Genomic DNA, 22,331 nt, shown 5'->3' on the forward strand with positions numbered 1-22,331 from the left:
AAAGGAATATGTTCACAAGGTATTCATCCCCTAGAATGAAATTAGCACAAGTTGGTATAAAATTTACCAAATTAGCCATCTGTGGGAATAATCCATGAGGGGAGGTGACCTAGAAATGCTTTGAAAAAATGGGACCAAAAACTCGTGCAGTCCAGAGAAATTTAAGAAGGCTGGACTCAGGTGTCACAATTATGAAGCAGTAAGCTGTGCATTTGTCTTTTACCTTGCTTGAGGTGATGTCATGGTTCTCTGGCAGTTGATTATACAACAAGAATCAAAGAATAAGAAAGCACCACTGTTTGTCGAGCATCGTCAGGAGAATGAGCACACACACCAGGACCACTCTGATGCTACTCAGGGGATCACAGGACTTATCCAGGCCACAGGTGTTTCCTAGACCAATACATTTAATGGAAATGGGGTCAGAAAGAAAAAAGGGGGGAGGAAAGAGAAGACACAGATGGAGGAAAAGGAAGGTACAAATTAGGGAAAAGAAAAAAAGGGGATCGTGGGAAAGGGGGACCATGGAAAATTAGAGGAGAAGAGCCACATCTTCCATGAACAAGCCATTTTGTCTACTCAAAATAGGAGGAGGAGGAGGAGGGCTTGTTCCTCTCTGTAACTCCTATCTGTTGTAAAGACATTTGAATAAAACTCCTATTATAGACTATATTTTTCTAGAATTCTCTTAAGCACAGTCGTTAATAGCGCACTGCTCTTTAAAATTCAGGACCAGTCCCCACTGCTCTTTGCATAGTTAACAGTTAAATCTACATTTTCTACCTCCAGTTTCATCCTCCAGTCTTCACCGTTCCTGGTACCCTCAGTACTGTTCAGACTTCCAGATCCCATAAACTAAACATGCCTGCTTTTTCTTACTTTGTGATCATTTTCATACTCCGTGCTCTCTAGGCAGAACAGAAAGCCAGCCTTTCATCCCGCAACTGCCACCCCTGAGCCTGCTGGTGAGTTTCTTAGCCAGAAAGAAGAGGCCAAGTAAACTTTCGGGACCCATGCATGCCTCTCCACACAGAGTGATTTGTGCAGATCTTATAGACATTTTCCAAGTGACCTGAAATTACTCCAGTACCTTCCACTCCCAAACTAAATACTAAGCTCAGATAGGCATCCACATCCTCACCTTCACCTATGCACACTCGCCCCTCATAACACTGTATAACAAACCTATGAATACATTGAATGGATTAGTGAATGGATGGACGGGTGAATGAATGATGGATAGATGGATCAATGAGTGAGTGAATGAATGAAGTGACACAAACAACTGTCAGGAAAATCTATCCACTACTAGAAATAATACCAAATGAATGTTCTCAGGTTGTCTTCAGATGCGACAGGGTTGATTATTAATTTGAAAAGAATAAATACCAGTGATTCCTAGCCATGGCACACAGTGCGTTATACAAACTCAGATTCTCACTTATACCAATGTTTACATCCTGGTGTTTCTTTCACTTACTGTGGTTTGTAAAAAGCCGTAAAGTAGCACACATTATTTTATGTCTACATTGAAAACTGTGCTGCGGCACTGCTAACAGAACATTTTCATTCATCCAGTTGTTCGTAAACCACCCAACCTCATAGACTGTGAATGAGCCAGTAAAATACAGAGCGTGTTTTCTGTTGAACAGCTTAACATGACAGTTGTCCGATAATATGGAAGTGAGATTCATATGTTCAAATCATAGCACTAAATAAAGTGCCACCAGGATAATACAGTGGAGCCCCTTTAGAGCAAGTAGTTGTCAAGTTTCTTTGGGAAATTAAAGGTAGGGTTGTATATACTATACACAAGCACCTTTATATACACACACTGCAACACTAAACAAAAATGATACATTTACACACACTGGAACACCGAACGTAAATGACACATTTCCAATCTATTTCCCGCACAGCAGCCCCAACCTCGATTCCTCGTCAAAAGTGTGCCTCACACTCTGTAGTCATAGGGAACATTCTTAACTCTGTTACTTAGCTTTTTAATCACTGTTACTCACTCTTGCGGCTCTTTGCTTTTCCATCACTCTAACTGACGCCTGTGGATCATCCCCCAACCAGACATGCCCCACTCATTCAAATGGAAACAGAAACTTCTCCCAATCAAAGCAACTGAACAAACCACATTAAGCAAAAAGGCTGAAAATCTAACAGCCTATTACTCATAGTTAGCTAATGATCCCCTGATGATTGTTGTTCAAGAGAAACATTTACTAAAGCAGTAAAGGGTCCCCATTCTTACCCCATTAGAATGTTCATTTGGTAGAGTTGCTCATGTCCTTTCTTTAAAGTGGGCACCCATTCAGTTTAGTCTCTCAAGTCTGATAAGAACAATTTCGGCTTCCATTCAAATGTAGGCTGCCAACCTGTGGGTATTGTTTCTTGTAACCTGTGGATTTTGCAGTGTCTGGGAGTGTACCTTTCTCTAAGACACCACCACAGAGTTGCCCTTTAAAAAAAAAGCCTTGCAAAGTCACTAGTGTAGCACTCAGGTTCAAGATGAACAGACAGACAGACAAACAGATACATGGATGGAAGGATGGATGGATGGATTAATGAATGGATTAATGGATGGATGGATGGATGGATGGATGGATGGATGGATGGATGGATGGATGGATGGAAAATCTTAAGATATATATTACATGTGATTAGAGCAATATCCTATTTTTCTCTTCCTTAGCTGGCATTCCTCAGGAGTAGAAAAATATCAAAGGCATTCCCACCCAAAAGTCCACATTGAAGTATGTTTAGTGACAAATTGAGACGAACAAAAGCCAGGAAGCTGGGAGTTCAGACCTTAGCTGGCCCTGAGATCACCCTATTGTGCCTATGTACGAGGAGATCAGCAAAGAATCTAGGGTCAGAACTAGCTGCTTCTGTTTCCTGTCACTGTTGAGATATTAAACTTTAAAACCCATTGATTTGACAAGAAATTTCCAAGCGTGCATAGGCAATACATGCTTGTGACCTGTACGTAACTCCAGCTTTCAACCTAACACCTTTTCAAAATTGTAAAAGCCTCTGTTACCTTTAGTGAAACCCATTTTCTATGTGTCTACTTTCTTTCTCTACTGAGTCTTTTCCCTAACAAAAAATAATAATAAAGAAAATAAAGTATTCAAGAAGTGAAACATAAAAAGAATTTCATCTCAGGCTATAGCAACCGTCTTAGTTGTTTCCAGTTTTAAATAAAAAATCTCTGAATTCCCTGCCACACTTAACACTCTCATAAAGAATGACCTCTACGTTGAATATGACTTAATTCTTCTACCCATATCCCAAGAGATATACTCATAGGAATAGCTTGAAATGTCACCAGAGTCACCCTTCTCCAGAGTCCCAGATCTCCAGCCAGTCCTACCACAGATTTTCATTCTCACATCCTACCCTCCCCCATCCCATACCTGATCCCCATCCTCGTTTGCCTCCTCACCCCCTCTTCCACCCCGTTCCCACTCTCCACTCACTCCTGATGACTGTTTTGTTTTCCCTTCTGAATAAGATTCATGCATCCTCCCTTGGGCCTCCTTATTACCCAGTTGCTTCCATTCTGTGGATTGTACTGTGGTTATCCTGAACATTTTCTATCCTGTATTGTGACTAATGTCAATTTATAAGTGAGTACATACCACGTGTCTTTTTTGGGTCTAGGTCCCCTCACTCAGGATGATATTCTCAAGTTCCATCGTGCAATCTGCCCGAAAATTTAATCATGTCCTTGTTTTTAATACCCGAATAGTATTCCACTGGATAGATGTACCACATTTTGTCTATCTATTCTTCAGTCTAGGGACATATAAGATGTTTTCAGTTCCTGACTATTGTAAATAAAGCTGCTATGAACATAGCTGAGCCATGAGTACCCTAGTGGTATAATGGGACATCTTTTAGGTATATGCCCAAGAGTGGTGTACCTCAGACTTGAGGTAGAACTACATTCTGAAAAGCCGCCAAATTGGATTGCACAATCCAAAGTGGTTGTAGAGGTTTGCAGTCTCCCCAGCAATGAAGGCATGTTCCTTGCTCCACATCCTCACCAGCATGTGCCGTCATTTCAGTTTTTCATCTTAGCCACTCTGATGGGTATGAGATGGGGGTCTCAGAGTTGTTTTGATCTGCATTTCTAGCTGAGATTTCTACAACTGAGGGGAACAGAAACGGAAGTGGCCACCTCCTCCAGCTTTCAGTGCAGGAAGGGAGACAACAACCCATGCTTAAAACCTTCAACCCCAAATTTGCCCTGCCTAAAAGATGTGCAGAGATAAAGACAGAGAAGAGACTGAGGGAACAACCTACCAATGAATGACTCAACTTGAGACCCATTCCATGTGATAGCGCCAACCCTGGATACCATTAATGATATTCTGCTATGCTTGCAGACAGGAACCTGGTCGAACTGTCTCTTGAGAGACTTTTTCTAGCAGCAGATGAAAACAGATACAGAGACCCACAGCCAAACATCAGGCAGAGCTCAGGGAGTCTTGTGGAAGACTGTGGGATAAAGTTGAGCAAGCTAGAAGGGTCGAGAATACCATGAGATTTCCTACAGAGTCAACTTGGGACCACAGGGGATCACAGAGACTGTACCACAACCAAAGAGCATGCAGGGGCTGGACCTGTGCACCTGAATATTTGGAGCAGATGTGCAGTTTGGTCTTCATGTGGATTCCATAACAACTGGATCAGAGGATATCTATGACTCTTGTTGCCTGCTATTGGCTCCCCTTCAGCTAAATAGACTGCCTGGTTGGGTCAAAGTGGGAAAGGTTGTGTTTAATCCTGCTGGGTCTTGATGTCGCAGGGTGGGGTGGCACCGAAGGGGAACTTCCCCTTATAGAAAAGAATAATGGAGGGAGGGATTTGTAAGGGTAGGACTGGAAGGAGAAAAGTGGAGTGCTGCGATTGGAGTGTAAAGTAAATAATTAAGAAAAAGGTCTTAGATAGACCAATGGAATAGAATTGAAGACCCAGAAATGAACCCACACACCTATGGTCACTTGATTTTTGACAAAGGAGCCAAAACCATCCAATGGAAAAAAGATAGCATTTTCAGCAAATGGTGCTGGTTCAACTGGAGGGCAACATGTAGAAGAATGCAGATCGATCCATGCTTATCACCCTGTACAAAGCTTAAGTCCAAGTGGATCAAGGACCTCCACATCAAACCAGACACACTCAAACTAATAGAAGAAAAACTAGGGAAGCATCTGGAACACATGGGCACTGGAAAAAATTTCCTGAACAAAACACCAATGGCTTATGCTCTAAGATCAAGAATCGACAAATGGGATCTCATAAAACTGCAAAGCTTCTGTAAGGCAAAGGACACTATGGTTAGGACAAAACGGCAACCAACAGATTGGGAAAAGATCTTTACCAATCCTACAACAGATAGAGGCCTTATATCCAAAATATACAAAGAACTCAAGAAGTTAGACCGCAGGGAAACAAATAACCCTATTAAAAAATGGGGTTCAGAGCTAAACAAAGAATTCACAGCTGAGGAATGCCGAATGGCTGAGAAACACCTAAAGAAATGTTCAACATCTTTAGTCATAAGGGAAATGCAAATCAAAACAACCCTGAGATTTCACCTCACACCAGTGCGATTGGCTAAGATCAAAAACTCAGGTGACAGCAGATGCTGGCGAGGATGTGGAGAAAGAGGAACACTCCTCCATTGTTGGTGGGATTGCAGACTGGTAAAACCATTCTGGAAATCAGTCTGGAGGTTCCTCAGAAAATTGGACATTGAACTGCCTGAGGATCCAGCTATACCTCTCTTGGGCATATACCCAAAAGATGCCTCAACATATAAAAGAGACACGTGCTCCACTATGTTCATCGCAGCCTTATTTATAATAGCCAGAAAATGGAAAGAACCCAGATACCCTTCAACAGAGGAATGGATACAGAAAATGTGGTACATCTACACAATGGAATATTACTCAGCTATCAAAAACAACGAGTTTATGAAATTCGTAGGCAAATGGTTGGAACTGGAAAATATCATCCTGAGTGAGCTAACCCAATCACAGAAAGACATACATGGTATGCACTCATTGATAAGTGGCTATTAGCCCAAATGCTTGAATTACCCTAGATCCCTAGAACAAACGAAACTCAAGACGGATGATCAAAATGTGAATGCTTCACTCCTTCTTTAAATGAGGAAAAAGAATACCCTTGGCAGGGAAGGGAGAGGCAAAGATTAAAACAGAGACTGAAGGAACACCCATTCAGAGCCTGCCCCACAGGTGGCCCATACATATACAGCCACCCAATTAGACAAGATGGATGAAGCAAAGAAGTGCAGACCGACAGGAGCCGGATGTAGATCTCTCCTGAGAGACACAGCCAGAATACAGCAAATACAGAGGCGAATGCCAGCAGCAAACCACTGAACTGAGAATAGGTCCCCTATTGAAGGAATCAGAGAAAGAACTGGAAGAGCTTGAAGGGGCTTGAGACCCCAAAAGTACAACAATGCCAAGCAATCAGAGCTTCCAGGGACTAAGCCACTACCTAAAGACTATACATGGACTGACCCTGGACTCTAACCCCATAGGTAGCAATGAATATCCTAGTAAGAGCACCAGTGGAAGGGGAAGCCCTGGGTCCTGCTAAGACTGAACCCCCAGTGAACTAGTCTATGGGGGGAGGGCGGCAATGGGGGGAGGGTTGGGAGGGGGACACCCATAAGGAAGGGGAGGGGGGAGGGGGATGTCTGCCCGGAAACTGGGAAAGGGAATAACACTCGAAATGTATATAAGAAATACTCAAGTTAATAAAAAAAAAAAAAAAAGGTCTTTCCATTACCCCCCAAAGGGGTCCCAAACCACAGGTTGAGAACGAGTACCCCAAGGGAAGGTGATGAAAGTTTATGGCTTAACTTTTGAGGCCTCTGCCCTTAGAGAGATAGTAAAGAGCTACAGAGCCAAACTGGGCAAGGCCTGGTAAAGAGTGCTTTCAAGAGAGCCATACTGCAGGATGGATGTCAGAGTTCCCCAAAGAAACAGGGTGTTAGGTCACTGCACTCGCTCTTTGAAGCATAATAGTAACTTGTCCTGGCGGAGACACAGGGACAAATGAGTCATTACTAAGATAAGAAAAGTAGACCTCTGCAACTTAAAAGATGTAGGAAATCTGTTCAAAGGCAGGATGAATCCAACCCACGGTTTTTCTGAGTAACCGAGTGATGCTCTTAGCATTGTTTTGAAGAACACTATAATCAATAGTGAAGTGGGACTTACAAGTTCCCCCAACTGTTCACACTAGGACTTTTTAGTCATCCCTGTTAGAGAGATGACTATGTGATAAAAGCCCAACAAAATGATATACAGGAATACAGAGATCATAGGAACTGCCCTTACACTTCCCAGGCTTTGAAAGACCCTAACCTACAGGTCTGAAGATGAATTCTGGAGCCTTGCCAAGTCACCTTCTAGCTTCATTCACTTTAGAAATCACGTATCCATTTACAGCTCTCCATCTCTTTGCCCAGCCATTGGCTGTATGGTAGTACTTTATTACCAATCGAAGCCAGCTGGGGGCCAGGACCTTCAACCAATTCCCAACATAAGATCATATATAATTGGCACTGTCAATTATATATGTGCCACAGATCTATGGGTCATCTGGAAAGCTGTGCTCCTCTGAGCGAAGCTTCTGTTGGGATCTTTAAGCATCTGGAGGCACTGTACTGAGAGCTTATGGAGCACGGTCTCCATCACCAGTGCTGTCTGCACTGTGCCTCTCCTGTCTCACACAGTCTTGTGCATGTGGAACAACAGATATTTTAGACAAAGCCTCCCTACCATCCTTGCCCCAAAGTGAGCAAGTCAAAACGAGCCACCAGAGTAGAAGCCAGGCAGAGGGTCGCAGTTGTTTCCACACTATGTCATGTGGCACTTCTTGAGCATGAGAGCTTGAAAGCTACGACTGTGAGGTTATTTGTAAGTCCCATATAGGTGGACTTTCCTAAGGTTATTTTTAGGTAAATGTTTGCCCTGCCTAATTTACAGTACTGCTGAAAGAGTCCTTTATTTCTGAATCCACCATAGATTAAATGGGAAGGCTTTGGAGATACAAGGAACCAAATGCTTCACCGCAAACAGAATTACTTCTGTTATAATTATATATTTGGATACACACTTGCAGGAGCAGGATTCTCACCCATCTGAGGGACCTGTACAAGGAGACAGGACAGACAACACAGAGAAGAGCCTCCATTCCTGCTTGGTTATGGCTCAGCCGTTAAATGCTAGGCTCACAACCAAAAATATAAGAAAACTGAATAAACACAATCCTTATCCTCGCTCCCACTCATAACTGCCTGTTGCCAGTGGCAACACGCTGTGCTTCAATCATCAGCTTGGGATCATGCTTGCCATGGCTCAGACGCACAGCCTCCCACCTGACCTGATCTACATACGTGTCTTTCAGAGGGATTTTAAGCAAATTACCCTGGTTTCGTCCCCCTTCAGAATGGAGAAAGAGTTTAGGAAACTGGTAACAGGATTTCATGTAATGGAACATGTTGACCTTGAATAAGTTGGAGGTGAACATCTGTGTGACCATTGTCACTAGAGTTTCCTTGAGCATACAGTCAAACTACGGCCCATCACTATCTATTTAAGTAGATACATATGACAGGGTTTTGGTTTTTTGTTTTGTTTTTTTGTGTTTTTTTTTTTTTGGTTTTTTTTTTGGGTTTTTTTTTTTGGTTTTTTTTTTGTTACTGGAATACAAATGCCTTCACAGGGCTTAATGCAGCATTCATCAAACTAATACCTACTAGCCATACTGGACCAATAAAGTTTTATTCAAACACTGCATAATGTACAGTGCTGGCTAGCTCCAGAAAAAAAAAGTCAATTTAACAGACAATGGGTGGGCCACATAGTCTAAAATAGGTATTATATCTCCCTTACACTAAGGTATAAATTGATCTATTATTTGGGATGTGTTAAAAATGAATATTTGCTTGAGTCTTTTCCTTATCAACTATCTGAAAGAGACCAAACAAGTAGTAAGGCTATGATTAAAAAGGTTCAGAAATTTTATTTCTAAATGACTGCATAAAATTGATGCTTCTGTCCCATTTCCCACTCTCTTGAGACACATAATATGGACAAAAATTGTCACAGTATTGTTCTATAGCACTGAGATGTGAGGAGTGCTTGTCATGGCCACTAACACCAAGAGGCAAAGCATGTTACTTTATATAAATATGACATTCGAAAATTGAGTAATTGTAGCACAGAAAACTCAAGTTATGTAAGACTTACATTAAAGATTGGAAAGGTCAGGAGTGATGGCTGAGAATGAACACAGAGAGTTCCAAACCAGCCTTTAAGTCCTCCTCGTGGGATACGAATTGAGGAAGATTGAAGTTTCAAGCCCAGAAGACTCACCCCTGTTATTCATCACTATCTCTCCCATTTGTATTATTATCAAAGGCTACACTGTTTTTTGTTGAAATTTGAACATTCAAGAAAATCCTTAGTTATTCTACATTAGGAGCAGCTTTACTTTATACCATTTTAAAGGGAGTCCAGACAAAGAAATCCAAAACCTATATGTCTTCTCTCCAGACATCCATTGTCCTGGGATTATTGGAAATGGTTATGCAAAGACCATGAGACTAAATCTTCCAAGAGGTATTGAGACCCTAGTCTCTGCGATAGATACAGAAGACAAGACGCCTGCCCGTCCACAGGGTCTTCCATCCTGCCCTGTTGCCTCCCTTTGACTGTGAGTCACTTCCCCTGAAAGCTCTTCAGAACCATTTAAGATCCAACCTTGTTTGTCTTCTCTGCATCAACTGCAAGCAACGGATGCCTAGGAGACACTCATTCCACTCAAGTCCAAGTTTAACTTTACACAGCTCTCTCCCCTACCAGGTTCCAGGCTGGGACCATTCCCGGGCATGATATCTACACTACAGAATATGTTCACTACATATTTGTGGAATTAATAAGAAAACTGTATGTCAGGCCAGTGTGTCCCAAAAGCTGGTGAAGAGCTACGATCGCTTAAGAAACACATGGAGAACAGTGATTCTCCAGAACTATGACCATGAACCTGCATCCTTCACCCATGATGGCAGGGAACCGAATTATGTGTTCCAAGCTAAGTAATGAACTTTGCAGTTCCAGGACCAATGCAATGGTCCTCTCCTCTGGGAGACCCACCAAGGACTGTAAAGAGCAGAAATTAGGTGAACACCACAGTCAGCCCAGGAGCCAAGCCACCTTTTTGGGGGGTCTCACATATGGCAAGAGTGATGTAGATTTGGGAGCTGAAATAAAGGCTTAGAGTCATTGCTCTAAGAGGTTTGTATCCTTAGAAGTTAAGCAAGAGAGTTGATTTGCAAAATGAAACGTGTATTAGTACGTACTAAAATGAAATATTAATATAAGAATTTTGTGAAGAAGTGTTAAAGAGATATTTTTTATTATGTATCTGTTTAGTGTATGGGTGAATGTGTTTTACTCTGTGTGTGTGTGTGTGTGTGTGTGTGTGGTGTGTAGTGTCTGTGTACAGTGTGTGTGCAGTTTTTATGCAATGTGTGCAGACACACACACATGTTTGAGCTCACATATCCAGGCCAGGGATAACTTGTAGAAATCAGTCCTCTCCTTTGGCCATATGACATCCAGAGTTTCAACTCAGTTCAGTAGGCTTAAGAGCAAGCATCTTTATCCCTGGAGCTACCCAGCCAGCCAGCCTGCCCTCAGGGTAAACGTCAAATCCTACAGCCAGAGAAGGCGATATTGAAAAGCAGCACTGCATGAAGGTCAGGGAGAAGGGGTTGAAAGAAAGAGTAGCTGAACAGAGCCTTAGAGGGTGGGCATTTTTCTTTCAGGTGTACAAACAGGAGACCAAACAGCCAAGCATCATCAGTGGATGACATAAATAATGGCTAGGGAGGGGCACGCCTTTCATTTAGGACCTTTCCCCCCAGTATAAGTTCTGTTTCCTTCTAATGACATGGAAAGCCTGTGGAGGTCTGAGTAGAGAAGAAACAGGCGCCCACTTAGCTTTTAATGGTATCCCTGTAGCTAGCATATTGGAATTAAAATGAATTGGGGGCAAGATTAGAACAAAGAAATCTTAGAAAAACTCTTGTTTTAGTGCATGCTTGAGATGATGTCACATCAGACCAAATATAGTGGTGAGTGCTTAGATTCCAGTGACATTTTGAAGTCAGCACCAACAGGCTTTGATTCTAGATCATGGAAGAGGGAATTCAAAGAGAGTTCCAAAGGTTGGGGCTAAACAACCAGAACAGGAAAATGCAGTTTGCTGAGATGTATAACACAGGAAAGTGAACAGAAGGGGGTTAGATGACAGCTTCATTGGGGATCTGATTGAACTGGGGAAGTGGAGTGTTTCTTTCCTTCTGTCTTTCTCTGCTTTTGGCTTCCAGTGTCCTATCTTGAGTTTCTGACTTCCAAAGAAAGAGTTAAGAATTACACTTCTGAAATTGCTCTTCGAAACCATGAGGCACTGTGGAGGGACTGTTGTCAGCATTTACACGTGGAAACCCCAGCATGGTGCCATCAACCCCAAGGAGAGCTTTTCCTCTGGCTTTTGGGAACTTGGGAAAGGAAACAGGATTTCACAGCAGCCTCGGGGCTCTTGGCCAGGGCAGCACAGGGTAGATTCTTTGCAGGCTACTCTAGTGCCCTTGCTGGAAACCCTCACAGTCTAAGCTCTTGCAAATGGAACCTCCCATCATTAAATCATAACCTAAGGGGACACAGAGTAACAACCAACCGACTGCTCATGCCTACCTCTCTTTGCCCAGAAAGCAAACGCATTAAGAGCAGCCGCAGAAACTATGATTTCAACGGAGAGGATCTGAAACCTGTGGATTTCCTCTTTAAGGAAACCTCGCAACCCATCTCCCATATCCAGCTCATCTCAAAAACCACCAACTCTGTCCTCACCACTCCCTGCCATCAAATCCTGGTAGGAACAGCTGTCACCACAAAAGTCATACTGGGCCAGGACAGCCAGCTGGCTCAGTAATTCACAAACAAACTAACCTTGAATTTTATTTTGAGCAGTAGGGCTAGCTAGCCCCTTGTGTTCTTTAGAACCATCTCTGTTTTTACTCTTTGATAAACAAACACCAACTCAAATGTCATTTTGGACTGTATTGTGGGGTTTCAAGGCCATTACCCCATATTGCTTTCTTTGCTGCAAGTCTTTACATTAGCATACAAAACACTGGGTTAGCTTATGACAATTTTGTACTCGCTTTGTTCTTATTCATTTCCACCCTCACTCCGCCTCCACCCTCCACCCCCATCACAAAAGATGGTATAGTCTTCTGAAGTCTCCCTTCATAATGAAAAGCCTTTAAATCTCGACAGTGTGGAGACTTGAGCAACCTAACTCCAACCTGAACTCTGATGCTCAGGGAGAGAGGCTCCTAAACTCTTGTTCTAGTAACAATTTAGTGATCATTTTTCACAGCATAGACAGAAGTCATGCAACTGGCAGATGACATAATCCGGTATTTTAAAAGATGTGAGGCATCAACAAGTGGATGTGTTGCTGCACAGCACCACCTACTGGCCGGATGTGGAACGACACGAATGAGAAAGAAAATCTGAGCGAACCCCAGAACCACCTAGAAACTGGAGATGTGGGAAAGAGGGAGATAAAGAGGAAGGAATGAATTTAGACAACTGTTCATAAAAGTCTATATTCTACTGATGCAGAAGCTGAGCTCAGAGCACCTAATAACGTTCACAAATGGAGCAAAGGCCCAACAGATGTCCTTAGAGGGGAACCCATTTTCACATTGTCCAAGTTTAAAATAATGACTCTTCTGTAAAAGTCAAGAATAGATATATAAGTAACATAACAAAGAGGCCAGAAACTAATTATCACATCAGTCCACTTCATTAGGGACAATGCTTCAAAGTTGTTTAGACAAATGTCGGTATTTGAAACACTGCATTTGACAAGTATACAAAATACATAATTTAATGTTATACTTAATACCTTGTATGCAACTAAAATTAATATCTTATATTTAAATAAAATGTGACTATAAAACTTTACAAAGAAAAGCGAAAGAGAAAATTCTTTGTGGTCTTTGGCTAGGGATAAGAAGTCTTATATGTGACAGCAAAAGTGCAGTAATTAAAGAGAAAGTTAATGGGCAGATAGTATTAATAGTACAGAAACACTCAACCAGCCACTCTTTAATAGAATGCAAACTTCTTTCTGCCACATCACAATGACTGAAATATGTTCTAGACGGTAGATCAGGTTCACGTTCTCCATCAACCTTGAGTGCACATTCAACATGGATGCTCTCTGCCTCCGGGAATGTTTTCTGTACCAAATATAATAGAAATAGTTGGGTAGCTGTAGCCCCTGGTCTTCCTTTTCGGACATTCGTTTACATTCGCACCTGCCTGTAGGACGAAATCTCAGCATCAAAGAAAAGAGTTCAGATGTCGCCACCTACAGGCAGAACATGAATTAGTTTCCAGTTACCACACCAGGAGAGGGTCAACTAAGGCAAGGAGGAGCGAAAAATCACCAAAGCCTTGACTGTGCCGAAGGTCTGTGCTACACTCGCGTTTGCCGTGTCCCTATTGCTGCTGCTGGTTTTATTCCGGGTCTGCTAATATGTTTCTTGGGCTGCAAAATTTTCAGTGATTAATAATTATTTCTTGTGTGTCTCTTGTGTGATTGTAAAAAAAAAAAAAAAAAGTTGTCATGATGTAGAAACCAGAAAGACCAAGGACCCACCTCGAAGAGACAGGTCACCAAGGAGAGGACATACTAACACAGTCTTGCTGGCCAGTACGCTGTGAATCCTGTCTCTGCTTCCTTGGGGGGAAATTCCTGGGAATCACTATGCCCAGCCAGCATTTGTGGTGGTTCTGGGCATTGGAACTCCTTCACTTTAGCTACGAGCCATCTCCCTAAGCTGTTAGAGGGAGTTTCAGTGTCTGAGAACCCAAACATTAATGCTCTCTGGCATTATAGGGCCTCACAGTTCTTTACTACTCTATGTTTAGGAAATATAAAAACACTGTGAAGATGTCTGGAGAATTCTGATCTTGATTTAAATGATCTTTGAGTATTTCTATAAAATTAATCCGCATTGTACCAGGCACAAACCACCAAGAAAGCCTTCGGATTCCTAGTTGAGTATGACACTGGCCCACAATTCAGCTCTGTTAGGGTGTTCTCAATGTACAGAAACCCAAGTAGGACTTTGAGATAGGATCGGGGGCTGGAGAGATGGCTCAGCCATTAAAGCCTAGGCTCACAACCAAATATATAAGAGATAGGATTGGACTATCCTGACTTCAAAGAGAAGTTGCTTTGCAGTCATTTACTTCCTAGGAATGTTTTCAGTAAAGTACCCGGAGCATCTGCCTTGTTAGTTCTTTGCATAGACCTTTACTGTTTATAGAAAAGGCCGTTCACTCTATGACCTGGGATCGTCGTCTATATCATGTATTTCAGTAATTGCTGTCATCAGTCATGTAAGTCTGAAGATGTACAAAAACTCCTTAGCCACTAGTTTAAATGCCTAGGTGAATTAATGCTCCCTTGGTCTTCAAACTGATGATAAAACAAGGGCTAAAATTTCATACAACAAACTGTACTTTTGATCTGTTACATTTTTAAGATAGAGTTTCTACAAATATTACTTTTTAGAAGTTGGAGATAGAAAGAGAGAGAGCCTGAGTCTGGTGTGTGTGTGTGCATGCACGTGTGTGTGCGTGTGCGTGTGCGTGTGTGTGTGTGTGTGTGTGTGTGTGTGTGTGTGTGTGTGTGTGTGTGTGTATGTCAGAAGACTTGGGCACCAGGGATGAAACTCCAATCACCATACTTGGTAGCAAGCTTCTCTACCCACTGAGCCATCCTCTGGCTCCCAAACCCATGATGCTTTGCAATAGTTACTCTTACTTTCTTTTGTTCGTATCTGAGTTCTTCTTCTTTCTCAGCATCAAAAGACCTTGGTTCCAACATCACACTCCCTAGTGTTCTTTTTTTCTTCAAACTATAGTTTGTATCTCTTCTGCCCTACTTTTTTTCATTTGTAGATATTCATAAGAGCATTTGCTAATAACCACATGACACAATTAATATTAGGCTGTCTTGAAATACCCTCTGTCGATGATATTAGTTCAAAACTGTCCAATTTAGCCTCAAACAGATTCTTGGGACAAGAGCAAGAAGCAACCACATTTGTTGCAACATATTACAAGAATGGTCTCTGGCTCACATGATAATATTGTTCCCCTCTGATGCCCCTTAAGCTGGGCCCCCATAGTCTACATTGTTCTCAGTTGTCTTCCAAGATCCTCAGGAAGTCCTTTTAAACCCCACTTACAGTATTCAACCACTTTCCTAATCCAAAGTTCCAAACAGCAGCCTGCTCAGGCCTGTCACAGCAAAGTCTCATTGCTGGTATGGTCTTAGTTACTTGTCTATTGCTATAAAAGACATCATGACTAAGGCAACTTACAAACGAAATCATTTCGTTGGGGACTTACCTACAGTTTCAGGGGATTAATCCATGACTACTATCTCAGGGAGCAGGAAGCTGGAGACAAAGCTAATAGCATGCATGCTGATCTGTAAGTTGGAAGAAGAGAGAGAGAGAGAGAGAGAGAGAGAGAGAGAGAGAGAGAGAGAGAGAGAGCGCTAGCTACTGGACCTAGTGGCTCTTTAAAATTTCCAGTTCCACCTCCACCTCCTAATTCTTTCCAAAACAGTTCCGCAGAGCAGAGAACAAATTCAAATATACGAGTCAATGAGGGTGATTTTCATTCAAGCTACTGTCTCCCCCAAAACCTTGTGCAACCCCTTTGCCACTCTTAACTCTGAGACAAACTCTCCAGGTAGAACCTACCCAAGGGACACTTTGCAGCTGTTCCTCAAAAACACCTCACTTCCTCCTGGTGTCTCTTGACAGTTGTTCCTCAGCCAATTACGTGTTCTCCATCTGCATAGGGATAAAGTGCTTCTGGGTACCCTGAAAATGGACACCTGTGTCACTATGCACAATGGCACTGCAACAAAGCTTCAAAGACAATCACACTGAAATCCTACCACAGTTTCACTGTGGCTAAATATTTTAGCTTTGTCATCAACTGGAATGAACAAAGAAATAATAGCTATTTTAATGCTTTTCCCATTTTTACGTGTTTCCTCTTCTTTTTTTCTACAGCCTCGGGTTAAGCTGGGGTGAAAATTGTAACACAAGCGAAGGAGAGGCAAAGGCAACAGTAATGACCAAAGGAAAAGGCCAAGGAGGAATGGAGAAAGTGTGGGAGTGATCAAATGTGGCTGGTTCTGCAGCAAGGGGATGAGGGCCCAGTCTCCTGAAATAAAATCTCCACAAGATTTTAATAAAATAATTTGCTGAACCATGATAATTAGAAGACCTAGTTAATTGATTTCATACATGTTAAAACATTTTTTCCGAAACTGTCACTCTGTAAAATATTACTCTAGACTAGAATCGCCCCTTTAAAAGACATTTTAAAAGATCCCCTTCACTCGTTCGCTCTTTCTTTGAACCATTAAAGTTATTATATAGCAAGGAGCAATTTGCAATAATTTACTCCCCAAAAATAATATTAAGGTGGCTATGTACCCAGTGTGTTTGACTTAAGCAAAAGGGTTTCCCTTCCAGGACCTCACGAATGCACAAGGTTCAATTTCTGCAGAGCGCTAATGAACAAGCTGCTCTCCCAGACCGGGCCCCTGCACAGAATGACTTCATTCAGGGCTACTGCTCGCGCATGGAAAGTGTTGGTTAAAAATCCCACAGAGTTCAGACGACCTTTTCCTAACTCCCCCCGCCCCTTATTTGTCTTTCTGGTCTAAGCCAGGAGTAACATAAATATTCATCAGCTGATGTTCGTAGCTGAGAAGTTATGAATGAGGCCACGCGGTGTAGTTCTGACCCCATCCTCATTCCGGCAGCTTCTTCATGTAGCTCCCGGGCAAAGGACACTTTCTGAACTCCCCTTTCTTACTAGAGAGCTTTTTCAGATTCAGTCCCTTTCCCGTTTAAAGCCCTAAGAAGAAACACTGTCTGCTTAATGTTTACTCTGGGTTTATAGAAGAAGAAAAACACCCCCGCTCAGCCAAACTTTAAACCTTTAGATGCCTTGTCATAACGGGAGCACGTGTCAGTAGCTCAAAGCATCAATGGGTCTAGAGATGGATGCCACGGGGGCGGGATCTTTCTATCGTACTGTGGCAAGGTCTTTTTTATATCAAATTCCAGACAGATACCTAGGGCACTTCTTGTTCAAAGAGCAGAGAAAATAGCCACAGCTTTGATCTCTGTCTACGGCTTGGCTAATTATCCAGACAGGTGTTCAAAAAGGATGTTGAAAGTTCTTGAATAACAGCACATCAAACAGGTCTTCAGTGCTGAGACAAAATGGGGGCGCGGGGTGGGGGGGGAGAAGCGACTATGAAGCCTGACAGGCCTGCGGTGTAATTAGTCTTTCTTTAGTGCACATTTCCCACAAATTACTGCTTTTTATTATGGACTCCTAATTTTTTCAGCTTCCAGCTCATAGGAATTTCGGTATAAAGCTGAATATGGAAGCAAGAGGCTATGATGATGTTAGCAACCCACCATCCAGTTGTGAGTAAACCAGAAGCCAGCATGCTTCCCTAGAGGTGGGTAGGTTTGTCAACACACCACATTCTGCTTTCAACTGTATTTTGCTTTCCTTGTCTCTTGGGGAAATAATACCTGTATTAAATATTCTCTGGATAACTCTAGGACTGAGGGAAATAGGAAGTGTCACTACAAGTGCCATACATAGAAAAGGCTTCTGGAACTGTTCTGTGCTATGTGCTATGAGCTTTGGGATAAGCATAAGGATCACTATTTCTCACTGTCAAGGCCCTGTGTTTTTTCTAGGTTTTACCGTGTGCCATATCTGACAGTGGAAATAATGTCTAGACCACAGAAGCAACGAGATGGAGAACAGGGTCTCAGGTGTTCAAATGAGGACCAGATCCTAAGCTGGCAAGAGGCCTGACTGGGACAGATACTCACAGCCAGATTCCTGTCTCGTCTCCATCCTGGACTCTGCCCCTGCCAAGACCAGAACAGGAGCCAGAGGCAAGCATTCGACTATATTCTCCATGGCTCCGGTCCTTACCAGAGCAAGGTTGATGGAGAGCCATTGGAGGGAGTCACAGGCAATGACCTGCAGAAAAACTACCCAGGAGACAGCAATGATGGATTGTCATGCATACCCAGAGACAGCTGGAAAGCCAGCTGAGTTAGCAAAGGCAAAAAAACCACATTTCCTCTCCCTCCATCCCTTGCCCAACACTGAACGTTTCAACCTAAGAGTAACAGAGAACAGAATTAGGTGTTGATCTACCTTTGAAACTCTCTCTCTATAGTGTCATATAAGATCACAATGTCAAAAATATTTCATTGATATACTCCTTGCTTTCTTGGTGTCCAGGAAGAAAGTAGCTTGATAGTGACCTAGAAAATCTGCTAACAGATGATTCCATTTCTCTGCCTTGTGTGTAATCAGCGAACTCAACGGAGAAGACTTCAGATTGGCTGAGGACCTCCATAAGCGCAGTTCACAGTACCAGGGTGGCATTAGGATTTGAAGGCTCCATTGTGCCAGCTATTTCCAGTTCTTCTGTGAATTCCCTTCATTGTTTGCTGGTCTTGCGAGCCTTCCCTCATGTACCTTCCTTGCTCCATATAATGCCTTCAGCCACACTTGTGGAGGCCACACTTCTTCCATTGTAAAGTTGGTAATTTTTTAAATAATACTCACCTGAAATGTTTAGTTTTATTTAGACTGATTAAGACAGTTATTCTGGGGATTTGCATGAATAGATTTTTTTCATTTCTTATAACTCAATCTTGTTTTTATTGTCTTAAAGCTTATCAGTTATCATTGATTCTGCTACTGTCGGTTGACTGACCTTGGCTAAGTCATACCCTTTCTGGGTAAGTTTCTTAAACTGCAGATGAACGGGCAAAAGTGTAGAGTTTTCATAGTGTCCACAGAACCCCAGCCCTTCCCTCTGTTGTGTCTTTATCCAAAGCTTTCATAATAAATACTTGGGCTGGGGAAAGTAATTAACTTCTTGAATCAACTCGGTAGCTGATGTGTCTTATACAAGACATCGAACACAAGACTCAATGTTAAATTTATGGGATTGATTTAGGTACACCAAGAAGAAAACAAACAAGATGGTAAATTTGAAAGAAAGAGAAAATTTGCTTTACTATATGTCTATCATTTCATGACCTCAAATTGACATGCTCATTCTGGGTCACTGATGGGAGACTGAGTGAATGAAGAAAAAGATAATTTAATGAGACCTCGGGCTAGCTCCCGCACATTGTAATTTTCTAGTTGTCGAGGGATGATGCATTCACAAGGTGCCATAAGATTATCGTCAGAGAATAAATGCGTCCTCTTTTGGTATCTATAAATGGGGAATTAATTCTAGACCCTCCATAGAAACTAAATTGCACAGATATTCAAGTCCCTTTGATAAAACGGCATGGGGTTTGCACATAAACCATGCTTACTGTCTAATATGTTTAAACCCATCTCTATTACTAACAACATGATAAAATACAAAGGCTTTACAGTCATACTGTAGTATTTTGGAGAAGGCAAGAAAAAATGTGCACACATTCCATGCAGGCACAGCTTGGCTTGTCCTGTGGGGGTTTGAGTCCGTAGGTGTGGAATCTACCAATACAGATAGTTAATTGTATGTTTCCAAAATTTCTTTTTCAAAATGGAGATATAGCCAGAAAACAGGATTTGGTTTGTAAAATGGCACAAAGAGACGGTTTGCCAGGTCTAACACACACACATATACCAGTGCAGAGTGCCAAGTTAAACTTGAATCTCACATAACAAGTGATATTTTGAAAGCCAAAACATTACTTGGGATATATTTTCACTACAAATTTCATTGTTCCTATAGCGTACCTACGGTTTTGTTGCCAGTAAAGTGGTCATACATTGGGAACAGCATGAGCTCTGCTGTTCCCTGGTCAATACTGAGCATCCAGAGGGTCACATAGAAATTAGTACTTCTTCTTCCTGCCCACATATGGCAGGTCAAGAAAGAAATAAGTGGTCCGTATGAGTTCTGTTTCCTCATTATCATGAGTGGGAGATGGAAAAAAATTAAGTGACGTTTTCTTCATAACAAATACAGGAGATAGGAATGGCAGATAGCTGAACATCTCACTACAGGAGACTATTGGGTCTGTGACTCAAAAGCACCAAGGCAACACTCTAGAGGAACGAGATTGGAAAATCCAAAGTATCATTGCTGCTTTCAAACCATGTTACCTCAAACCCTGTAGCACCCACCGTGCCATGGCTACAGCTTGGGGATTTGCCTATTCCTGTGGTTTTTCTAAGGCATTCATCCTTTCTCTTGACTTAGTTCAAACTGTGTCTTATTGCCAACAAATCACCATGAGTTCCAAAATCTCACCTGGGCATCATTTGTTCATCATCATGCTGAAATGTGATTTTTTCAGAGCATTGAAGAGATGTTGATTATGCCTCTTGTTTTAAGATGACTCAAGCATGGGATGACCATGCATCCCATACCTTTGCCCCATTTACCTGGCTAAAGAATTCTTTCTCTGGCCTGTGTCAAGAATGCATATTGATACATGACTGGCATGCTCCAAGGATGTGAAAATTCTGTCACTTTGTTGAATTTCTGTTGCTTATCAAACTCAATTTGATGTTTACTGGAGAATCAAAGGACTTTTAAATATCAGAATCTATATTTAAGAAAACCATACTCCTTAATATTATTACATTATCATTTCTATTTCTTATTGTCAATCAAATAAACTCACAGTGACACTTTGTGATCATAAAGTCTCATTTGTACTTTCAGAATAATGTATAAAATCAGCGTTCTTTCTTCAAGTTGTCTGGTTTTAAGTTCTTAAGTTAACGACAATGGAAACTTACCATCCTAAGTTAAATATTAAAACAGTGAAAAGCAATGCAAGGAATAGTTCATCCTAATGCGGGGGGGGGGGCACTATCAAGAACGCCAAAGCCTGGGTGACAGCTCCTGGTCCACTCTTCATTATTGCATGATCCTGGTGTTCAGAGAGAGAGATCTGGGGCACAGAAGCAAGCTCTGAAAAATCATAGATCATGCACACAACACTGCCCCTCCCAGGCTTCCTGGCATCCTCCAGTGAAACTTTTAAAATATCTGTATTAATTGAATATTGTTTTAGTAACTGTCACTGTGAGATATCTTATGATCAAGACAATTATTGATTTCACTGAACTGTTTCCATGTTGTGACCTGGTTCTGAATATGACCATTTCTTAGATTCAAGTATCTGTAATTTTGCTTCCCAACTCATAGACCAGGGAACACCCAACCATGATGAATACAGAATGGGAAAGCAGACTGACTTTTACACTGGGGAAGAGTACTAGAGATCACTGGCTTGCGTTTGATTTCTGATCAACAGTCAAACACTTCAAGGATCACAAGAGCATGAGATGTACTGAAAGTAATAAGATAAATTCTTTGAAAGGTAAAGAAAATGCTCTTTGAAATTAAATTAATCAAATTAAATCTTTGAATGATGTGAGTCGTATTCCCTTCTCACTGTAGCTTGCACTCGTACCATTTTCCTTTTATTGGACAAGTTAAAAATCACAGGAAGACTGAACGTGTAGCATCAAGAAGGTATGTGCTTGGGGAAATTAATAGAGAATGTGTGGTTGAGATCCATTCAAAACATATGCTCTCTCCTTCACTTCCAAAAGTAGCAGAGAAGAGCGTCCAAAGTAGATATGCTAACAAGTGTTTAGTAGAGGGACAAGATTCTCATTTCTGAGCTCTTGGTGTGGCTGCTTCAAAGCAGAGGCAGTTGAAACATGCATGCCCCATGCCCTTTAACTGCTGCCTTCCTGAGGAGAGCCATAACCCTGGGAGGAGCCTGGCTTCCCAGAGCCTTTCCCTCCCTGTTTCTCTGTTTACACATGCATCATTTTCTCCATCATTTGCCTGCCTGGTACAGGATGGACAAGGGATGGCCAAAGAGCTGAAGGCCAATCAAATAACCCAGAATAAATTGTTAACAGACCTAGACTAAGATCAGCCAAGAAACATTTATCTAAAATGATGCTTGGGAGAAAATCTGTAGATTTCATTGCATTTGTGTTTACTTGACAACAAAGCCTGTGGTCTATTTAGTGGAGAGTGGACAAGTAACTTGTTTTTGCCGTTGT

General features: G+C 41.9%; 1 long non-coding RNA gene across 1 annotated transcript; it reads left to right on the plus strand.

The window, feature by feature from the left end:
• The first annotated feature begins 13,287 nt into the window (after positions 1-13,287).
• Positions 13,288-16,454, plus strand: LOC103691897 (uncharacterized). Its single transcript, XR_015683810.1, has 2 exons — positions 13,288-13,616; positions 16,247-16,454. It is a non-coding gene; the product is annotated as an uncharacterized LOC103691897 (long non-coding RNA).
• The last annotated feature ends 5,877 nt before the right edge of the window (positions 16,455-22,331 follow it).

Source organism: Rattus norvegicus, chromosome 3 (assembly GCF_021556685.1).
Source record: "Rattus norvegicus strain SHRSP/BbbUtx chromosome 3, alternate assembly SHRSP_T2T, whole genome shotgun sequence".
NCBI lineage: Eukaryota > Metazoa > Chordata > Mammalia > Rodentia > Muridae > Rattus > Rattus norvegicus.